Source organism: Chiloscyllium punctatum, chromosome 18 (genome assembly GCF_047496795.1).
Source record: "Chiloscyllium punctatum isolate Juve2018m chromosome 18, sChiPun1.3, whole genome shotgun sequence".
NCBI classification, from domain to species: Eukaryota; Metazoa; Chordata; class Chondrichthyes; order Orectolobiformes; family Hemiscylliidae; genus Chiloscyllium; species Chiloscyllium punctatum.
This window is the reverse complement of record NC_092756.1, coordinates 10,810,669-10,834,565: the sequence shown is the minus strand read 5'-3', so window position 1 is coordinate 10,834,565 and position 23,897 is coordinate 10,810,669. Positions and strand designations below refer to the sequence as shown.

Below are 23,897 nucleotides of genomic sequence, written 5' to 3'. Positions count from 1 at the left end.
TCCACGCTCAATCTCTGTCACTTGCTTCTCTCTGAGGGTATTCATCATCAGTGGTGCTTGTTGTAATAATAGGAAACTGTGTCTGTGTTGAAATGCTGTGTCCAACATACTGATCCACATGTCGTTCATGACTGTTCATTTCACCGGAGGACCCTGCTGTGTGACACAGCGTGGGGAATAACTGCAAGGCGTCAGGGGTGTGGCCCACACACCAACTGATTTCTCTCACCTTCGCCAGTGTATTCCCAGCTCAGTCAAGTGACTTTGTGAATCACTTCATAACGGACCTGCAGAGAACAGCAAAAAAATCTTCCATAACTTCAAACGTGTGTTTCCTCAAATGCATAAATGTGGCGGTTGTATCTATTTCAGATATCATTGAGTGACAGGATGGAGATGGCTCATCAATATGTAATGTGAAGAACGGAGCACTGTTATCGCGAAACTCTGGCAGTTGCAGTACACACACTGAAAGCTGGAATTGTCATCGAGCAGAGGATGCTTTTTATTCATTAATTTCTGGATTATGCGCCCACCACAATCCCTTTGGGCCGCTCTGTTATCGCTGACCACAGCGGTATCCCGCAGTCTTCAGGTTTTTGTAGCATGTACCTTCGAGGATGACGTTAAAATATCTTCACTGTTATTGTGTGATACACTGTGGCACATATGTGTCCCGGCTGTGTCAATATAACCACCGTGTATCTTCCCCAATTCTGCTGTTTTATTTGCAATTTCAATCAGAATCACAAAATGTGTCACACTGCAGACTGAGGCCATGCAGCCCACCTGCGCTCTGCTGGCTCCTCGCAATGAGGAAATGACTGTGTTTTGATTGATTGATTGTCACATGGACCTAAGTACAGTGGAAAGCGTTGTTTGCGATGGTAAAGTCGGATCATAGTCATCAAGGACATGCAGATCACAGCGTGAGGAAAGCAAAATTTGGCCAGACTTAGGAATTCAGATTACTCCGTATCGGACGTGCGCTCAGCAAAATCCACATTGGCAAGTTCAGCATTATTTCAAGTTATCCAATCCATTTCTCAGAGCAGCAATGGCCGAGAAGAAGCGGTTCTTGAACTTGCTTGTGTATGTTTTCAAGCTTTGGAATCTTTATCTGAAACCGATCTCATCGAAATCATATCTTCACAGTCAAAAATGAAGTAGTGTGAAAAATTCCAAGGCTCATCCGCAATGTGAACGCGAGAGCTCTCGCACATATGTCACCTGTCTGAAGCAATGTCACACCCGAAACAAACGAGCCAGAACGGCGCCAGACGTGGTAACCAGAAATCAGGTGAGTTTTTGGTTAACTAAGGCTATTTCTGCTGTTTCGGAGTGAAAGAAGCACAGAGATTTAATAACAGCTCCTTTCCATTCTGACTCGCTTCTCCCAGAGGCTGTGCTAGCTGCTTTCCTGGAACAGGGCGATCTTCATTGAGAACTGGACGAACTCATCCTCCATTGTCACGCAGTATTCGTGTCGAGCAGCTTGAACGCGATCTCTAGCTCCCTATCAAACATGGGTGTGTGGAGCTGGGTAGGGGGCTGGCGGGAGTGGGAAGTATGGGAATTCTGGAAAGGTGTAGAAAAGGGAGATCGTGCATGCACAAGAAATCATTTTCTTTTTGGAACCATTGGCCAAATAATGCCACTGGAGAGAGCTAGAAAATGCAGAACTGCGAGGAAAGAGTGAATCTCTCCCCATTATTCGGGAACAGTGTCTGTGCTTCTCGAAGTCACAGGGAGGCTTCTGCTGTGTGAATCAGCATGGGATGTTACTGCAGCGAGTCCCGTCGCTCACGCACCTGCTGTGTATACATTTTTCCACGTTGCCTCCACTTCACGTCAAAGATTTCACAGCTCACATCATCCTAGAGTGACAGGGAAGAGAAGGAAGCGATTCAGACCATCATCTTAACACAACCTGGGGATAAGTTGGATGTGGGAGAGCGGACAGTCTCGACTGGTTCCAGCATTTACAATCTTGGTCCGTGTGGTAACAAAAGCAGGAACCAGGAACTGTTTACCTTTCTTCTTAAAACAGGTAATTAAATTTTGAAGAGCATAGATATCTCTTCCTGGTGTTCATGAAATGATCAAGACCAGAATACGGTTCCCTGAGTATGGTCTGACTGCTGGGTTATGGGCGCAGGGCACTCCCACTGTGATATTCTGTTCACAAGATCTGACCACATGGAAAGAAATGACACAGTGACAAGATCCATTGAATCGGATTCTGTGAAAAAAAGAAGCCGATGGAAAGAACAGCACTATTAGAGCGAGAATGTAGCATTATATGTGAGGAAGTTGTTTTCCAGACTCGAGGAGAGTGCACAGTGCTGTTTCCAGGGGTCAATATCTGGATAAGTAGACAGAATTAGCATCGGCTGTTATTGGACTGCATCTTTTGTACAATGTTGCATAAGCACGGGCCTTTGATATAGAGGGGACAACTTCAAAATCCTCAATGATGCAAGACACAGAAATGAGGTGAACAACAAAGCAACCGCAGAAACTCGTGTTACATCATGGGGTAAACGCCCCGGCTCAACCTTTGCTCAAATTCGCTCTCTGTCAAATTCCTGAGCCTGAGCATCGAACAGTGAATGGTCTATGTTAATAAACACTGCTCGAATCTCACAACTTCAGTATTTAATACGCCCCTACATGTATGTCTGACAACAGTAATTGATCCCTCACTGTGTTACTTCAGCACACGTAAAGAAGAAATAAACATAAGAACAACAGTCACGAATGTGACGGAGATTTGACCTGATGCACACCTCTTCCCACCCTACCACTTCCACACCTCTTCGCAACCTACCTCTTGCAAAAATGCCATCCCGTATTCCCAATTCCTCCGCCTTCGCTGGATCTACTCCCAGGAGGACCAGTTCCACCACAAAACACAGCAGATGGCCTCCTTCTTTCGAGACGGCAATTTCCCTTCCAACGTGGTTAAAGATGCCATCCAACGCATCTCGTCTACATCCCGCACCTCCACCCTCAGAGCACACCCCTCCAACCGTAACAAGGACAGAACGCCCATGGTACTCACCTTCCACCCTACCAACCTTCTCATAAACCAAATCATCCACCGACATTTCCACTACGTCTAAACAGACCCCATCACCAGGGATATATTTCCCTCCCCAACCCTTTCTGCCTTCCGCAACGACCGTTCCCTTCATGACTACTTGGTCAGGTCCACGCCCCCTACAACCCACCCTCCAATCCTGGCACTTTCCCCTGCCACGGCAGGAACTGGAAAGCCTGCGCCCACACCTCCTCCCTCACCTCTATCCAAGGCCCGAAAGGAGCCTTCCACATCCATCAAAGTTTTATTTGCACATCCACTAATATCATTTATTGTATCCGTTGCTCCCGATGCGGTCTCCTCTACATTGGGGAGACTGGGCGCGTCCTAGCAGAGCGCTTTAAGGAACATCTCCAGGACAACCACGCCAATCAACCACTCCGCCCCGTGGCCCAACATTTCAACTCCCCCTCGCACTCTGCCGAGGACATGGAGGCCCTGGGCCTCCTTCACCGCTGCTCACTCACCACCAGATGCCTGGAGGAAGAACGACTCATCTTCCACCTCGGAAAACTTCAACCCCAGGGCATCAATGTGGACTTCAACAGTTTCCTCATTTCCCCTTCCCCCACCTCACACTAGTTCTAAACTTCCAGCTCAGCACTGTCCCCATGACTTAGCCGGACTTGTCCTACCTGCCTATCTCCTGTTCCACCGATTCACTCCACCCTCTCCTCCTTGACCTATCACCTTAATCCCCACCCCCACTCACCCATTGTACTCTATGCTACTTTCTCCCCACCCTCACCCTCCTCTAGCTTTATCTCTCCACGCTTCACGCTCACTGCCTTTATTCCTGATGAAGGGCCTTTGCCCGAAACGTCGATTTCGAAGATACTCGGATGCTGCCTGAACTGCTGTGCTCTTCCAGCACTACTAATCCAGAATGTGGTTTCCAGCATCTGCAGTCATTATTTTAACAGCCTTGCAGTTCTTCCCCACGCTGTGTCACACAGCAGGGTCCTCCGGTGAAATGAACAGTCATGAACGACATGTGGATCAGTATGTTGGAGACAGCATTTCAACACAGACACAGTTTCCTATTATTACAACAAGCACCACTGATGATGAATACCCTCAGAGAGAAGCAAGTGACAGAGATTTACCGTAGACTCGATGGGCTGAACGGCTTTTGTCGGCACGTGAATGACGTCGCACGTCTCTGCCGTTCCTTTGTCTATCTCTGTGACCGATTGGCTGAGGGAGAAATAATGGCTCGTTTTTAATCCTCCCTTCCGCTTTGGACTGCCTGCAGCCCCGCAGCTCCTGGCTGTGGGGATGGTTCTCAGTGAGTGAGGGTTTCATTCGGATCCGCTTCATCTGGGACAGTTGGGACTCAGATGTTAACTGAAGCCGGATTGCAGCAAAGAAACCGACGCCTGTGAATCAAAAGCCTTTCTGCTGGATTGTTCTGCGAAGATTGATTCTGAACATCAAATGGGCAGCACAAAAATGCACTTGTTTGCATTTTACTGAGGGAAGAGAGTCCACAGCCCATTTCTCTCGTCCCCACCAGCTCAGCACCTTTCTCTTTCTCTCAAATAAATGATATTTGGAGGAAGTTCGCAATCAAAGTTGCTAAGTTCCAGCAGGGCTCTTGCACCTGGCTGTGCCCGTGAGAGGAAGCTTCAGAGCATATCCGCACTTACATCCCCTCATAATGCCTGCGTGGAGGGAAATGGCTGAATACTCTGCCAATAGAGACAGCTCAGTGCACGGGGAGGGAATAAACAGCACTGTCCCGCGTGGGGACATTCTGCAGATCAGACACAGTCCACTTTATCCTTCAGATCATACCGGAGTGAGAGCGCTCGAGAAGGCCAAGCGGTCACTCGTACCTGTGCCAACTCGGAAGTCGCAAAAGATTGGTGAAAGTGGAAAGTGGAATTGCTCACGTTTCAAGTGTTTCCTTGAAGCAGGAAGCAGAAGAAGATACATAGTGAAGCGATTAAGATCTGACTACAGGAGCAGCAAATAAGTTGTACAGCGCAGAGGAGAGCTTTGAAGTATTGAATTATGGTTGATGGGACGATCATGATTTTACGCGGCCACGCTGCTACAGAAGAAACTATGTCAGTGTCTCTCAGCATTGTGATGTCACAGGCAAATATCGCCGTTATACTGCAGGAAATTCCTTTTTCCAATGTGAGGGCAGTCCATATGTAAAGGTGTAGCTTATATATCGAATCCTTCCACATAAATAGTTCCACTGCACCTCAGTGTGTTGTATTGTCTCCTTTCCACTTTACCTGTCATTGTGCCTGCACTGAAGTTGATTTTCTCTTTCTGCGTGTCATTTACAGTCTGGGTGATGTGATGCAGTTGAACTGACCCATCTTCTGACAGAATTTTCCACTTCACTTCAGCCCACCCAAACTTCGCGATCTGATACCATTCCCGTTGTTTAGATGTTAAGCGCTCGACTCAGATCTAGCCTGCCCTCACCCAAAATAAATGGAAAACTCGGTTACACTGTGATCACTGCAATCGAGGGGTATATTCACTCTAAGGTCATTGATAATTCCAAGGATAAAATAAGGACTGCAGATGCTGGAGATCAGAGTTGGTAGTGTGATGCTGGAAAAGCACAGGACATCAGGTAGCACCTGAGGTGCAGGAGAATTCAGGTTTCAGGCTTAAGCCCTTAATCTCGAATAAGGCATGTGAGTCGGGCTGAGAGATAAATGGAAATGGTGTGGGGTTGAGGGGAAATAGCTGGAAAGCAATACCTGGATGAATAGGAGGGAGAAGAAATTCGGTCAGATATAGCAGTGATGGATTGGGCTGAGAGGGCGGTGGCGAGTTGAAGGCTTGGGCTTGGGGGAGGGGAAAGAGGTTACTGTTCAAATTCACATTTATCCCGTGTAGTGTGATTCCCAAGCCAGTAGGTGTAGTGTTGCTCCTCCAGGCGTTGGGTGGTATCGGTTTGGCAGTGGTGAGGTCCAAGACCTGGATGTCTTTGATGGGGTAGGAGGGGGAGTTGAAGTGCTCAGCCACTGGACGGTGAAGTTGGTGGGTGCGGGTGTCCCAGAGATATTCTCTGAAATGATCTGCAAGAAGGTTTCCTGTCTCCCTGATGTAGAGGAGACCACACTGGGTGCAACAGATTCAGTAGATGACATTGGTAGCTGTACAGGTGAATTTCTAATGGATGTGGAATGGTCCATTCGGGCCTTGGCTAAGGTGAGAGGAGTGGTGTGGGTGCTAGTTTCACTCTTCCTTTGGTGGCAGTGAAAGGTGCCAGGAGAGGGTTGTGGGCTGGTGGGGGGATGTGTGGACCTGACGAAGGGTTCATGGAGGGAATGGTCTTTACGGAATGTTGGCAGGGCTGGGCAGCGAAATATATCTCTGGTGGTGGTGTCTGTTTGGAGGTGGCATCAGTGGAAGAATATGATGCGTTTATGCGCAGTTTGATGGGGGTGTAAGGTGAGCACCAGGTGGTTATGTCCTTGTTGCGTTGAGAGGCATGGCTTCAAGGGTGGTGGTGTGTGAAATGGAGGTGATGAACGTGAGGGCGCTGTCAACCACGTGGGAAGGCAATTTGTGATCGCGGAAGAAAGAGACCAACTGGCTCTTCCTGAGGTGCAATTGGTCATCCTGGGAACAGATGTGCTGGAGGTGGAGGCATTGGGAATAAGGAATGGTGTTCTTACACGAGATAGGTTTGGAGGAGATGTAGTCTAGATTCATGTGAGAGTCAGTGGGCTTGTAGTATATGACTGTAATTAGTCAGTCACCAGTGTCGGTGATGGAGAGGTCCAGGAAGGTGAGGGAAGTTGCCAAGATGATCCGCATAAATTTGAGGTCAGAGTGGAAGGTGTTGGTAAAGTTGGTGAGCTATTCAACCTCCTCGTTGGAGCACCAAGTGGTCCCAAACATTCATCAATGTAGCGGAGGAACAGGTGGAGGATGGTGCCTGTGTAATTGCAAAAGATGGACAGTTCCACGTATCTGACAAACAGGCAGGCATAGCTAGGTCCTATGCAGGTTTCGATGGAGGAAGTGGGAGAATTGGAAAGAGAGGTTGTTGTTTGTGAGGACCAGTTTACCCACGTGGATGAGGATGTCAGTGGAAAGGTACTGGTTGGGATGGTGTGAGATTACGAAATGGAAGGCTTGCAGACTTCTGTCATGGCAGATGGATTTGTACAGGGACTGGATGTCCATGGTAAATATGACGCGTTGGGGGCCAGGGAAACGAAATTCTTGGAGGAGGTGAAGTGCATAGGGGTATCACGAATGTAAGTGGGCATTTCCTGAACTGGGAAGAGAAGAAAGTAGGAAGAGACTATTCGGATGGGACAGGCTCAGGAAGAGACAATAGGTCGACTGGGGCAGTCAGGTTTGTGAATCTTAGGAAGGAGGTAGAATCGGGAGTGCATGGTTCATGGACAATGAGGTTGAAGGATGTGGATGTAAGATGCCCAGAGGTGATGAGATTGTGGATGGTCTGGGAGATGATACTTTGGTGAGGGGAGGAGAGTTTGTGATCATGGTCTGTAGGAGGAGGTGCCTGCGAGTTGGCACCTGGCTTCAGCTTTGTTCCTCTGCCGGACTCACAAGCCTAATTCGTGATGAATGGCTTATGCCTAAATCGTCCATTCTCCTGCTCCTCGGATGTTGCCTGACCTGCTGTGCTTTTCCAGTACAACACTCTCCACTCATTCATTATTACTGTCTCGTTTCACACTACCAGGTCCATGCTGTCTGTTTGATTCTAATGAGCACTGTTCTCATGGACTGCGACAAAATCTGCCAATCTAAAATAAAAACAGAAATTGCTGTAAAATCACAGGTGAGCTGGCAGCATCTGTGCAGATGATTCACAGTTAACGTTTCACATCCATTGGGTCCGTCTCTCCACAGATGCTGCCAGACATCCTGAAATATTCCAGCAACGTCTGTTTTTGTTTGATTTTCAACATCAGCAATTTTTTCATTTTTGTTTTCTTATTTTCTGCCAATATGATTTGGCTAAATATTACGTTAAAAGTTTTAAATATGACTGTGATGGTATGGCAAGATTCCACCGGCCGGCTACTTTTATTTGGTTCACGTGACCAATGCCTTTCCACTTGGTCACCGCGCCCTCCAGCTGCACTGCATATAAATTGACAAAATTGTGGCATTCTCTCGGATTGGTAATCAGGAGGAAGATTGATTGAAATTATTGAAAACTTAAGATAAACTGATAAAATACGTGATATAAAACGGGAAACTGAAAGGGAAAGAGAGAACAGCGAATGATAATGTTTTGACAAAACTGAAATATAATGGCTCAAGATTCAGAAAGTGCTTTCATCCACAAACATACCACAATATGGAATGTAATTTTTGGGACAACCAATGGAAGCAGATAGCAAAATCTTCGTTTTAAAGTCTTGCTGCAACTGTTTTGGTTTTAATGAACGCACCCATGGGATTCAGGGCTGTAATGATCTCCTAAAATGGAAAAGGACATCCTTGCCTTCAAGGATACGTGGGGAATGTTCACTGATTCATCCCAGTCATGGCAGGACTGTCGTCTGGAAGCATATGAGTAAAATGTTTCAATGTTTCATTGAGTTTCAACTGAGTGGTGAAGGGAATGTCTCCATTCACAAAATAATTGTTCAGTAGAATTCAATACAGGGACCCATGAAATGATGAACAAGTACACGGACATACGATACACAATAGCGACGACAATTACTGTGTGAAAACTGTTGATTTCAGATCCAAGGTGGCCTTTGGTGATGGCATTTGCTGTCCAGAACCAGTCTGCACTGGAATGACGGGAGACACTCTATGAAGTATTTGAACTTCAGTCACCTTTAGAAATAGCTGAGACTGACTCAGGACATGGGGGTTTAGAGATGTTGACCTTACAAACCTTTCAGACATTCCGTGGAAGAATAAATGAAGTGATAGATAAGATGTTCATGAACTGGATAGATAGTAATTTACCTGATTGGAGTTTATATATAGAGGCGTTATATTTAAAAAGCAAAGAGTTCATAGTGTAACTGTAAAATCTTTTGGTCACACTCAGTGGGAATATTGTGTGTAATCCTTGTCCTCATTCTCCACCAAAAACATGTAAAGAAGTTAGAAAGGGCACAGACGCTGTTTCCTGGATAGCAAGATATTAGAAAGACAAGTAACGTTGTTTTCTGAAACATAAAATTATCAGAAAGGATACAAACGGGATGATAGAAAGAATGAATTTGAGTGGGAGCAGCGGCCGAGGAAAAACGAACCCGGGAGACTACAGCTAAGGTAAGACAGTTTGTTTCAAAATTACTTACCTGTAGCGGGCAGCGGTTTTTTTCTCTCTCTTCACAAAAAGAGCGGGAGCAGCAGAGGAAGTGACGGTAAACAGAGGGGCAGCCGGGAAGGAGAACGGTGAGTATAAATACTCCCCCTTTAATTCACCAACGGTCATTTGAGTGGGAGCAGCGGCCGAGGAAAAACGAACCCGGGAGACTACAGCTAAGGTAAGACAGTTTGTTTCAAAATTACTTACCTGTAGCGGGCAGCGGAAGTGAGGTTGGAGCGCATAGCTGGGCGGGAAGGTAAGTGATTAGTATTTGAGTGGGTGTGTTCTAGACCCCAGGTCCTACTCCCGTAGGGCCTCCCTCCCACCCTCCTCCTCTAACCTAACTTTAAAGTCCACAGGTTATTGACTCAGTGTTCTTGTTTTTGGAGACAGTGTACAGTCATGGCAGCACAGGCGGTGGAATGTTCCTCCTGCAGGATGTTTGAGGTAGGGGTGACCACCGATACTCCTGCCGACTTCGTGTGCAGGAAATGCAGTCAGATCCTGATCCTCACCGAACGAGTTAGGGAACTGGAACTGGAACTGGATGAGCTGAGGATTATTAGAGAGGCTGAGAGGGTGATCGATAGAAGCTACAGGGACATAGTTACGCCAGAGAACAGAGGTAGCTGGGTAACAGTTAGAGGTGGGAAGGGGAAGAAACAGGCAGTGCAGGGTTCCCCTGTAGTCGTTCCCCTAAAAAATAAGTATGCAGCTTTGGAAACTGTTGGGGGGGACAGCCTTGCAGGTGTAAGCTGCAGTGAAGGGGTCTGTGGCTCTGAGATTCAGAAGGGAAAGGGGGAGAAGAAGAGAGCGCTAGTTATAGGGGACTCTCTAGTTAGAGGGACAGACAGGCGGTTCTGTGGACATGGGCGAGACTCTCGGATGGTTTGTTGCCTCCCGGGTGCTAGGGTCCGAGACGTCTCGGACCGTGTCTTCAGAATCCTTAAGGGGGAGGGTGTGCAGCCAGAAGTCGTGGTACACATTGGCACCAACGACATAGGTAGGAAGAGGGGCGGGGAGGTCATTCAAGAGCTCAAGGAGTTAGGCTGGAAGCTAAAAGCTAGGACAGACAGAGTCGTCATCTCTGGGTTGTTGCCGGTGCCACGTGACAGAGAGGCAAAGAATAGGGAGAGAGTGCAGTTGAACACGTGGCTGCAAGGATGGTGTAGGAGGGAGGGCTTCAGATATTTGGACAATTGGACTGCATTCTGGGGAAGGTGGGACCTGTATAAACAGGACGGGTTGCACCTGAACCAGAAGGGCACCAATATCCTGGGGGGTAGGTTTGCTAGCACTCTTCGGGGGGGTTTAAACTAATTTGGCAGGGGGATGGGATCCGGACTTGTAGTCCAGCAAGTAAGCTAGCTGTGTGTCAGGATGTCCAAGACTGTAGGGAGGCTGTGGAGAAGGTAGCACTGACAGGGACTACTTACGGACACAGAGATGGGCTCAAGTGCGTATACTTCAATGCAAGGAGTATCAGAAATAAGGTGGGTGAACTTAAGGCATGGATCGGTACCTGGGACTACGATGTTGTAGCCATCACGGAAACATGGATAGATGAGGGACAGGAATGGCTGTTGGAGTTTCCTGGTTACAGATGTTTCAGTAAGATTAGGGAGGGTGGTAAAAAAGGAGGGGGGGTGGCATTGCTAATTAGAAATGGTATAACGGCTGCAGAGAGGAAGTTTGAGGGGGATCTGCCTCTGGAGGTAGTATGGGCTGAAGTCAGAAATAGGAAAGGTGCAGTCACCTTGTTGGGTGTTTATTATAGGCCCCCCAATAGCAGCAAAGATGTGGAGAAACAGATTGGGAAACAGATTTTGGAAAGGTGCAGAAGCCACAGGGTCGTAGTCATGGGCGACTTCAACTTCCCAAATATTGATTGGAAGCTCTTTAGATCAAGTAGATTGGATGGGGCGGTGTTTGTGCAGTGTGTCCAGGAAGCTTTTCTAACGCAGTATGTAGATTGTCCAACCAGAGGGGAGGCCATATTGGATTTGGTACTCGGTAACGAACCGGGACAAGTGGTGGGCTTGTTAGTGGGTGAACATTTTGGTGATGGCGACCACAATTCTGTCACTTTCACCTTGGTTATGGAGAGGGATAGGTGCACACAACAAGGAAGTTTTTACAATTGGGGGAAGGGAAATTACGATGCTGTAAGACAGGATTTGAGGAGCATACGTTGGGAGCATAGGCTGTCAGGGAAGGATGTGGTGGAAATGTGGGACTTTTTCAAGGAGCAGATACGACGTGTCCTTGATATGTATGTACCGATCAGGCAGGAAAGAAATGGTCGTGTGAGGGAGCCTTGGTTGACGAGGGAGGTTGAATGTCTAGTAAAGAGGAAGAAGGAGGCTTACATAAGGTTGAGGAAACAAGGTTCAGACAGAGCAGTGGAGGGATACAGGATAGCCAGAAGGGACCTGAAGAAAGGGATTAGGAGAGCTAAGAGAGGGCATGAAAAATCCCTGGCGGATAGGATCAAGGATAACCCCAAGGCATTCTATGCGTATGTGAGAAACCTGAGAATGACGAGAACGAGGGTAGGTCCGATCAAGGACAGTGGTGGGAGACTGTGTATTGAGTCGGAAGAGATAGGAGAGGTCTTGAACAAGTACTTCTCTTCAGTATTTACGAACGAGAGGGACTGTATTGTTGAAGAGGAGAGTGTGAAACGGACTGATAAGCTAGAAGAGATATCTGTTAGGAAGGAAGATGTGTTGGACATTTTGAACAACTTGAGGATAGACAAGTCCCCCGGGCCTGACGGGATATATCCTAGGGTTATGTGGGAAGCAAGAGAGGAAATTGCAGTACCGTTGGCAATGATCTTCTCGTCTTCACTGGCAACGGGGGTGGTACCAGGGGAAGGGAGAGTAGCGAATGTTGTGCCCCTGTTCAAAAAAGGGAATAGGGATAACCCCGGGAATTACAGGCCAGTTAGTCTTACTTCTGTGGTAGGCAAAGTAATGGAAAGGGTACTGAGGGATAGGATTTACGAGTATCTGGAACGGCACTGCTTGATTAGGGACAGCCAGCACGGATTTGTGAAGGGTAGGTCTTGCCTTACAAGTCTTATTGAATTCTTCGAGGAGGTGACCAAGCATGTGGATGAGGGTAGAGCAGTGGATGTAGTGTACATGGATTTTAGTAAGGCATTTGATAAGGTTCCCCATGGTAGGCTTATGCGGAAAGTCAGGAGGCATGGGATAGAGGGAAATTTGGCCAATTGGATAGAAAACTGGCTAACCGGTCGAAGTCAGAGAGTGGTGGTAGATGGTAAATATTCAGCATGGAGTCCAGTTACAAGTGGAGTTCCGCAGGGATCAGTTCTGGGTCCTCTGCTGTTTGTAATTTTTATTAATGACTTAGAGGAGGGAGTCGAAGGGTGGGTCAGTAAATTTGCAGATGATACAAAGATAGGTGGAGTTGTGGACAGTGAGGAGGGCTGTTGTCGGCTGCAGAGGGACTTAGATATGATGCAGAGCTGGGCTGAGGAGTGGCAGATGGAGTTCAACCCTGCCAAGTGTGAAGTTGTCCATTTTGGAAGAACAAATAAGAATGCGGAATACAGGGTTAATGGTAGGGTTCTTGGTCAGGTGGAGGAACAGAGGGATCTTGGGGTCTATGTACATAGATCTTTGAAGGTTGCCACTCAGGTGGATAGAGTTTGTAAGAAGGCCTATGGAGTATTATCGTTCATTAGCAGAGGGATTGAATTCAAGAGTCGTGAGGTGATGTTGCAGCTGTACAGGACTTTGGTTAGGCCACATTTGGAGTACTGTGTGCAGTTCTGGTCGCCTCACTTTAGGAAAGATGTGGAAGCTTTGGAGAGGGTGCAGAGAAGATTTACCAGGATGTTGCCTGGAATGGAGAGTAGGTCATACGAGGATAGGTTGAGAGTTCTCGGCCTTTTCTCGTTGGAACGGCGAAGGATGAGGGGTGACTTGATAGAGGTTTATAAGATGATCAGAGGAATAGATAGAGTAGACAGTCAGAAACTTTTTCCCCGGGTACAACAGAGTGTTACAAGGGGACATAAATTTAAGGTGAAGGGTGGAAGGTATAGGGGAGATGTCAGGGGTGGGTTCTTCACCCAGAGAGTGGTGGGGGCATGGAATGCGCTGCCCGTGGGAGTGGTAGAGTCAGATTCATTGGCGACCTTTAAGCGGCATTTGGATAGGTACATGGATGGGTGCTTAATCTAGGATAGAAGTTCGGCACAACATCGTGGGCCGAAGGGCCTGTTCTGTGCTGTATTGTTCTATGTTCTATGTTCTATGTTCTATGAAGGAGTTTATTCACGAGATTTGGAAATGCTGGAGCACAAACACGCAAGTATGATGTAAGCAAATGAGATTTTCACATAACGCGAGTTTTGAATGAATAAATCGGGAAAGTCCCTCTTTCTCGTGAATAAATAACTTTCGTTAGAGCTTGAATACCATTAGTGAATGGTTAAGAAAAGTTTGGATGAGATTTTCTTACACTCGATAGAGTTATTTAAATCGTGAACGACTTTCCAGAAATAAAACGTCGAAGCTGACTTCAGAGTGAGTTAAAAGATACACGAACAAACGTACAAGGAGAGAATTTACCATTGAGTGAAAGTCAGTGTGGTTGCGTAACAATTTCGAATTTGTTGACTTCAGACACAAAGACATTTCATGAACACGAACAACTGAATAGTACTCAGTATAACAAGTTCATGGATTGGTAAGGTGAGGCGTATTATTCAAGGTGAAACTCTGGAAATGGAGCTGATGTCGTAAAATAACTGCAGACAGAAGTTATATCCTAATGAGTCGGAATTGAATCGTCACTTGGAGATGGAACACCTACTTTAAAGATTTGACCACATTCACATGATGTTATGGATATTTCGTACATTCTTAACTCCACCCAATATATCCACCAAGAAGACTCTGTCCTTTTGCATTGTTAACCCTCTGTACTTCTCTGCAGCACGCCATTTCAGGTAAAATATGCTCAGGCCAAAATTCAGTTCAATGCAACATTCAAACGTTCCAACGTGATTTCTTTTTTGATTATTGCAACAACCTTTGTGACATTGCAACAAACTGTGTAACATGAAACCAGTTCAACATCTTTTTTCCCGGAATTTAACGCAGTACACATGGGAAACGTTATCCATCTGCTGAAAAATCACCTTCGGATCTCTCTCCACATATGTCTCTTCACGTTTTAGATACTTGCAGTATGTTTGTTGATCAAGGAGTCATTATCCAGAAAAGGTTGTTTCTCAATCCACAAACACGGTATTTTCCCATAAACTTGACTTTGCTCAATACCACCTTCTGTCCGTATCCCTCAACACGACGACAAATTGAAGTTGCTCCATGTGAGGCTCAAAATTAAAACTTCGGCACAGCACACCCCACTATACTTAAACAGAGATAACGTGCACTGGTCACCTTCAGCACAGGAGCAACACATTAATGCTTACCTCCACATTCCTGGTTTTACCTGAACGTTTGGGAAACGGAGTTTCTCTGATTCCATGGCTAGTAACGGGGATTATATGATCATCATCACCAGTGGTTCTGTCCCCGAGTGAGGAAAGTGGTGAGGTACTCATTGTAAAGATGGGTAGATTGATGAATTGTACGATTTCATCTTTTGCCTTCACTAACCCATGGGCTTTTTATTTTGTTTTGCATCTGTAGAAATCTTAAAATCTTCATCTTGAACAGACTCCATTGTGTCTCTGGCATCAAATTTCATAGTGTAAACTCCCTCTGAATCCTTCCACCGCAGTCCGCCGTTTGGGAAGTGTTCCTGTTGTGGGAAATGCACTTCCGCGTGTGTCACCTGCTGCTCTCAGCATGCGCACTGGCACTGCACTCATTTTCCTTCTTACACTCGCTCAATGTGTTGCTGTGATCATACAGTGATTTGGTGTCGCACGGCCCAGGAAAATGATACAGATCAAGGTTTTTGCATTGTTGAGTTCAATTGTCAGTTTAGCCTTATTTTGGATTTTGAAATTGTCTGTTCTGTACACAAGTGCGTGTCAAAAACATCTGAGCGGAAGTTACGTGTTCCGAATAATGACATTGAGCACTATGCACTCTCCTCCAGTCTGGAAAACAATTCCTCACAGGCAATTTAATAGACAATAGACAGCAGGTGCAGGAGTAGGCCATTCTGCCCTTCGAGTCAGCACCACCATTCATTATAATCCTGGCTGAAGATCCTCCATTTGTATCCTGTTCCTGCCTTATCCCGATAACCCTTTATTCCACTATCCTTAAGAGCTTTCTCCAACTCTTTATTGAAAGAACACTTCCTGCTGTCTCGGGTTCTTCATTCCGTTGACTTCAAATCTTCACAGAATTCAAAAGACCTTGGAACATAGTCATTTCCTCATTTTTGTTCAGATCACTGTGTGCATCGTGTGACAGTGGGAGTGCACTTTCCCCACAACCCAGGGGTCAGACCATAGTCTTGGAACCGTACTGTGTTATTTATCATTTCACCAACACCAGGGAGAAATATCTGCTGCTCTGCATAATTTACGCAATTCCATTATTCATAAGGTAATAGTTTCTCTTGCATCTGTGACGAGGTGGCCGAGAGGTTAAGGCGATGAACTGCTAATCCATTGTGTTCTACATGCGTGGGTTCGAATCCCGCTGTCATCAACGGCATTTCCGTGGTGTTGTTTTCAGAAGATCACAGCCATTGTGTTGAAGTTGGAGCTCCAATGGTCAGTTCTTATGCATCGACCCTATTACAAAATTTCAAAGAATAGTTTAAGCTTGTTGACTGAAATGTAGGTTGCATTGGGATAATGAAAAGGAGCGCGGTTTTCTTTTTCAAGTCAAGTTGCTGTGAACGTTTTTTTGTATGAAAGACATCCAGGAAAATCAAATAACGAGAGCTGCGAAATGCATGTTTATGCAAAGGGATTCTTAATGAATGTTTTGTCAGATGAAATCCGGAGGAGGTTGAGTCGAAGTAATTCATCCTGGTGAGAAGAGCACAGCGAGACAGCACAAAATAATGAAGATATTTCAAAGGGGCAGGGCGTGGGTGTAGGGACACTGAGAACTGACTGTAAATGCACAGTGGAGAATTGCCAATGTGGGTGCCGTGCATGGGCACGCAGAGACTTACACATTGGTCTCGCCCTCGCCCCTTGCTTTCGCTAGACATAAGGCACAGATAAATGCAAGATGTGGGAAGCAAGCTCCCTCACGTTATGCACACACTGGATGCATCACATTGATCTATGAACAACTGGAGAAATCAGCATGTTCCCTATAGGGAGTTAAACTAAACTGTGGACCAATAACGGCAGATTCATGCAACATAAACATGAAAAATAATTTAAAATGTAGGGTGTGGGTTTGCTTGCTGAGCTGTAGGTTTGATATCCAGACGTTTCATTACCTGGCTAGGTAACATCATCATCAGTGGCGACCTCCAAGTGAAGCGAAGCTGTTGTCTCCTGCTTTCTATTTATATCTTTCTCCTCGATGGGGTTCCTGTGGTTTGTGGTGATGTCATTTCCTTTTCGTTTTCTGAGTGGTTGATAGGTGATATCTCGATCTGTGTGTTTGTTTATGGCATTGTGGTTGGAGTGCCAGGCCTCTATGAATTCTCTGGCGTGTCTTTGCTTAGCCTGTCCCAGGATAGATGTGTTTTCGCAGTCGAAATGGTGGTATTTTTAATCCGTGTGTAGGGCTACGAGGGAGAGAAGATCGTGTCTTTTTGTGGCTAGCTGGTGTCCGTATATCTTCATGGCTAACTTTCTTCCTGTTGTCTTACGTAGTGTTTGTGGCAGTCCTTGCATGGAATTTTGTAGATGACGTTGGTTTTGTCTATGGGTTGTTCTGGTTCTTTTAAGTTTGGTAGTTTTTGTTTGGGAGTGTACGTGGGTTTGTGGACTACTAGGATTCCGAGGGGTCTTAGTAGTATGGCTGTCATGTCTGAAACGTTTTTGATGTATGGTAAGGTGGTTATGGTTTCTGGCTGTGTTTGGTCTGCTTAGAACATAGAACATAGAACATAGAACAATACAGCACAGAACAGGCCCTTCGGCCCACGATGTTGTGCCGAACTTCTAACCTAGATTAAGCACCCATCCATGTACCTATCCAAATGCCGCTTCAAGGTCGCCAATGATTCTGACTCTACCACTCCCACGGGCAGCGCATTCCATGCCCCCACCACTCTCTGGGTAAAGAACCCACCCCTGACATCTCCCCACTCCCTTCCACCCTTCACCTTAAATTTATGTCCCCTTGTAACACTCTGTTGTACCCGGGGAAAAAGTTTCTGACTGTCTACTCTATCTATTCCTCTGATCATCTTATAAACCTCTATCAAGTCAGCGCTCATCCTTCGCCCTTCCAACGAGAAAAGGCCGAGAACTCTCAACCTATCCTCGTACGACCTACTCTCCATTCCAGGCAACATCCTGGTAAATCTTCTCTTCACCGTCTCCAAAGCTTCCACATCTTTCCTAAAGTGAGGCGACCAGAACTTCATACAGTACTCCAACTGTGGCCTAACAAAAGTCATGTACAGCTGCAACATCACTTCACGACACTTGAATTCAATCCCTCTGCTAATGAACGATAATACTCCATAGGCCTTCTGACAAACTCTATCTACCTGAGTGGCAACCTTCAAAGATCTATGTACATAAACCCCAAGATCCCTCTGTTCCTCCACCTGACTAAGAACCCTACCATTAACCCTGTATTCCGCATTCTTATTTGTTCTTCCAAAATGGACAACCTCACACTTGGCAGGGTTGAACGCCATCTGCCACTCCTCAGCCCAGCTCTGCATCATATTTAAGTCCCTCTGCAGCCGACAACAGCCCTCCTCACTGTCCACAACTCCACCTATCTTCGTATCATCTGCAAATTTACTGACCTACCCTTCGACTCCCTCATCTAAGTCATTAATAAAAATTACAAACAGCAGAGGACACAGAACTGATCCCTTCGGAACTCCATTGTAACTGGGCTCCAGGCTGAATATTTACCATCTACCACCACTCTCTGCCTTCGACCGGTTAGCCAGTTTTCTATCCAATTGGCCAAATTTCCCTCTATCCTGTGCCTCCTGACTTTCCGCATAAGCCTAACATGGGGAACCTTATCAAATGCCTTACAAAAATCCATGTACACTACATCCACTGCTCTACCCTCATCCACATGCTTGGTCACCTCCTCGAAGAATTCAATAAGACTTGTAAGGCAAGACCTACCCTTCACAAATCCGTGCTGGCTGTCCCTAATCAAGCAGTGTCTTTCCAGATACTCGTAAATGCTATCCCTCAGTACCCTTTCCATTACTTTGCCTACAACAGAAGTAAGACTAACTGGCCTGTAATTCCCGGGGTTATCCCTATTCCCTTTTTTGAACAGGGGCACAACATTCGCTACTCTCCAGTCCCCTGGTACCACCCCCGTTCCCAGTGAAGACGAGAAGATCATTGCCAACGGTACTGCAATTTCCTCTCTTGCTTCTCACATAATCCTAGGATATATCCCGTCAGGCCCGGGGGACTTGTCTATCCTCAAGTTGTTCAAAACGTCCAACACATCTTCCTTCCCAAGAGGTATCTCTTCTAGCTTAACAGTCCGTTTCACACTCTCCTCTTCAACAATACGGTCCCTCTCGTTCGTAAATACTGAAGAGGAGTACTTGTTCAAGACCTCTCCTATCTCTTCTGACTCAATACACAATCTCCCACTACTGTCCTTGATCGGACCTACCCTCGTTCTCGTCATTCTCAGGTTTCTCACATACGCATAAAATGCCTTGGGGTTATCCTTGATCCTATCCGCCAAGGATTTTTCATGCCCTCTCTTAGCTCTCATAATCCCTTTCTTCAGGTCCCTTCTGGCTATCCTGTATCCCTCCACTGCTCTGTCTGAACCCTGTTTCCTCAACATTATGAAAGCCTCCTTCTTCCTCTTTACTAGACATTCAACCTCCTTCGTCAACCAAGGCTTTCTTACACGACCATTTCTTTCCTGCCTGATAGGTACATACACATCATGGACACGTCGCATCTGCTCTTTGAAAAAGTTCCACATTTCCACCACATCCTTCCCTGACAGCCTATGCTCCCAACGTATGCTCCTCAAATCCTGTCTTACAGCATCGTAATTTCCCCTTCCCCCAGTTATAAAATCTACCTTGTTGTGCGCACCTATCTCTCTACATAACCAAGGTGAAAGTCACAGAATTGTGGACACCATCACCAAAATGTTCACCTACTAACAAGCCCACCACTTGTCCCGGTTCATTTCCGAGTACCAAATCCAAGATGGCCTCCCCTCTGGTTGGACAATCTACATACTGCGTTAGAAAAGCTTCCTGGACACACTGCACAAACACCGCCCCATCCAATCTACTTGATCTAAAGAGCTTCCAATCAATATTTGGGAAGTTGAAGTCGCCCATGACTACGACCCTGTGGCTTCTGCACCTTTCCAAAATCTGTTTCCCGTTCTGTTTCTCCACATCTCTGCTGCTATTGGGGGGCCTATAATAAACACCCAACAAGGTGACTGCACCTTTCCTATTTCTGACTTCAGCCCATACTACCTCCAGAGGCAGATCCCCCTCAAACTTCCTCTCTGCAGCCGTTATACCATTTCTAATTAGCAATGCCACCCCCCCTCCTTTTTACCACCCTCCCTAATCTTACTGAAACATCTGTAACCAGGAACCTCCAACAGCCATTCCTGTCCCTCATCTATCCAGGTTTCCGTGATGGCCACAACATCGTCGTCCCAGGTACCGATCCACGCCTTAACTTCACCCACCTTATTTCTGATACTCCTTGCGTTGAAGTATACGCACTTGGGCCCATCTCTGTGTCCGCTTATAGTCCCTGTCAGTGCTACCTTCTCCACAGCCTCCCTCCAGTCTTGGGCATCCTGACACACAGCTAGCTTACTTGCTGGACTACAAGTCCGGATCCCACCCCCCTGCCAAATTAGTTTAAACCCCCCCGAAGAGTGCTAGAAAACCTACCCCCCAGGATATTGGTGCCCTTCTGGTTCAGGTGCAACCCGTCCTGTTTGTACAGGTCCCATCATCCCCAGAATGCAGTCCAATTGTCCAAATATCTGAAGCCCTCCCTCCTACACCATCCTTGCAGCCACGTGTTCAACTGCACTCTCTCCCTATTCTTTGCCTCACTGACACGTGGTTTGTTCTTGAGGAATCTGCAGACTGTACTTTTTGAGTATCTGTTCTTCTTGAATACGTTGTATAGGTGGTTCTCTTCTGTTTTCCAAAGTTCGTCTGTGCTGCAGTGCGTGGTGGCTCGTTGGAATACAGTTCTGACGCAGCTTCGTTTGTATGTGTTGGGTTGGTTGCTGGTGTAGTTAAGTATTTGGTCAGTGTTTGTCGGTTTTCTGTATGCGTAGGTTTGTAGTTCACCGTTGTCCTTTCTTTCTCCTGTGACATTCAGGAATGCGAGTTTGTTGTCGGTTTCTTCCTCCTTGGTGAACTTTATGCCTGTGAGGGTGTTGTTGATGATGTTAAATGTCTTTACTATCTTGTTTCGTTTTGTGATGACAAAGGTGTCATCTCCGTAGCGGACCTAGATTTTGGTTTGATTGTTGGTAGGGCTGTTTGTCCTCGTCTTTGCATTACCGCTTCTGCTATGAATCCTGATAGCGGAGATCCCATTGGTGGGCCGTTGGTTTGTTTGTAGATTATGTTGTTGAAAATGAAGTGGGTAGTACGGCACAGGTCCACTAGCTTCATGATGTTTTCGTTGGTAATGTGATTGATGGTGGTTAGTGTGTGTGATGGTCGCTTCTAAACGTGTGGTAAGTGTTTCCTTTGCCAGGTCGATGTTGATGAAGGTGAACAGTGCTGTTATGTCGAATGAGATCATTGCTTCCCCTTCCTCTACTTTGTTTTTTTGATGATTTTTAGGAATTCCTGGGTGGAGTGGATGGAGTGCTGTGACTCTTCTATGAGGTATGACAGTCTTGCGTGTAGTTCTTTGTCCAGTCTGTAAGTTGGTGTTCCGGGGAATGAGACTATGTGTCTGAGGGGGGCTCCTGGTTTATGGATTTTTGGTAGTCTGGTTCGACTTGGGCAACACATTGATCCTGGAACAGTCTAAGCAAAGACATGCCAGAGAATTCCCAGAGGCCTGGCACTCCAACCACAATGCCATAAACAAACACATAGATCTAAATGCCATCTATCAACCCCGCAGAAAACAAACCGAAAATGACATCACCACCAGGAACCCCATCGAGGAGAAAGATAGAAATAGAAAGCAATAGACAACAGCTTCGCTTCACTTGGAGGTCGCCACTGATGATGTGACCTAGCCAGGTAATGAAACGTCTGGATATCAAACCTACAGCTCAGCGAGCAAACCTACACTCTAAACCTCAACCTGAGCTACAAACCTTCACAAACATTGTGATTTAAAGTGTCTTTATACGCATATCATTAATAGACTTTTCGTTATTATACCCGTCTGTTTGAAAGAAGAAGACACCACATTTCAAAATGGATGACAACGTTACCAATTTTGTTTTGAAATTAAGGTCTATTTGATCATTTTACGTAGTGAACAAGTTAATTTTAAATAATGCATACCACATTCTCTCAACGGCAATAAAAGTGTAATTTCAATATAAACATTGTCCTTGCTAAGTCGCAGTTACTCAACATGAAAAAATAGAATGTAATTTTTATTAAGAATAGATCAATTAGCACCATTATCTTCCTTCGGATTGACTGCAGTATGCACATGCTAAGTAAGGTTTAAGAAAGAATGACTTTTGGAAACAATGATTCTGTGGTGACTAAAAATAATATTCGGTTCCCATGATGCGGATATTCCACCAATGGCTCCAGTGGTGGAAATGTTCAGTGGGCAGTATTTCTATGATGGTATGGACGTATGTGAGCTGCCAGGGATGGGAGCTCCCACTTCATCTGGAGCAGCGTCTTTTGACGTGGACCAGGGAGCATTGTGGCATCAGTCTGGAGTTCCAACCACACCAGGAGCAACTTCCATTGACATGGAGCAGCAGGGAGCATTGGCACATCCGAATGCAAGATCTAACCTCATTTGGAGCAGCTTCAGTTGGCATGGAGCAGGGAGCTTTGCGAGATCCATCTGGGAGCTCCACTCTCACCTGGAGCAGCTTTTAATGACATGTAGCAGCAGGGAGCATTGGGACGTCAGAGTGATAGATCCAACCTCAACTGGACCACTTCTATTGACATGGAGGAGGAAACATTGGAACATCAGACTGGGAGCTCCAACCTCACAAGGACCAGTGTTTAATGACATGTAGCAGCTGGGAGCATTGGGACATCAGAGTGGTAAGTCCAACCTGAACTGGCACCACTTCTACTGACATGGAGCAGGGAGCATTGGGACATCAGACTGGGAGCTCCAACTTCAAGTAGAGCCGCTTCTTTTGACATGGAGCAGCAAGGAGCATTGGAACGTCATGTTGGGAGCTCCAACATCACCTGGAGCAGCTGGAATTTACATGGAAGAGGAGGGAGGATTGGGACATTAGGCTGGGGGAAAGGATGTTCAACTATTTTAATCTAAAGTAAAATATGTTTCAACAGCTCAGATGTTAATTGATTTAGGAATAATCTTTCCCGGGAAAATAATTAATTATTTAGATAGTAGAGACAAGTCCTGCAAATATTCAACTCAGGAAAACGCATTGGTACAGAGAGAAATGGGAGTGATGCTTCATGTCTTTGTCTTTTCTTTTCTGGCCGACTCTGCACTGGATTACATCACCGGAAGGACGTTTTCACTCATTTCCTGCAAATACGGACAGGTCATTAACGTAATCTAAAGCTGAAAATTAATGGGAATATGCGATGTTATGATTAGGCTGGAGTTTACCTCAAATTATGGTGAAAACGCAGCAAAGTCAGTTGCAATTTCCAAGATCAGCAGTGACCTCATTGATTGGCTGATCAGATTGTGAATGGTCGTTTATTTTAGGACAATTTGAAGTGAATCAATGATAGTGATTATCTTTGTTCTTTGTTCACCTTGTGACTGTTACTGCTATTGCTCATGTCCTTGTTAACAACACAGCTCTGCAACGTGTAAAATCTCAGCTGTGCGTCTGACCAGTTGTACAACCATTTGTATCGCTGGCTACGGATCAGGTGGTTGAAGGTTCGACTTTTGCTTTGCGCAAGCGCATTATGGAGATTCATCACACATCCAACTTAATCATTTTTGTTATGCTGAGGTGGGTACTATTTGAAATATTCATCTCCACGATCGAAAATTCTTTCACTGTCTTCGACCAGTTAAACATTGCCAATAGCTATCAGAGTAAAAATCACACAGCACCAGATTGTATTGAACAGACGTATTTGGAAGCACCAGTGTTCCATGCACTGCTTCTTCATCAGGTGTTTGTCAACTGTTGGAATCTAAAATGGCTTTGTGTGATTATTAAATTTATCCAC

The 23,897-nt window shown here is 45.9% G+C and overlaps 1 non-coding gene across 1 annotated transcript; it reads left to right on the top strand.

Annotated features, from left to right (window-relative positions):
• The first annotated feature begins 15,993 nt into the window (after nucleotides 1-15,993).
• On the top strand, nucleotides 15,994-16,075 carry trnas-gcu (transfer RNA serine (anticodon GCU)). The gene has a single exon. It is a non-coding gene; the product is annotated as a tRNA-Ser (tRNA).
• The last annotated feature ends 7,822 nt before the right edge of the window (nucleotides 16,076-23,897 follow it).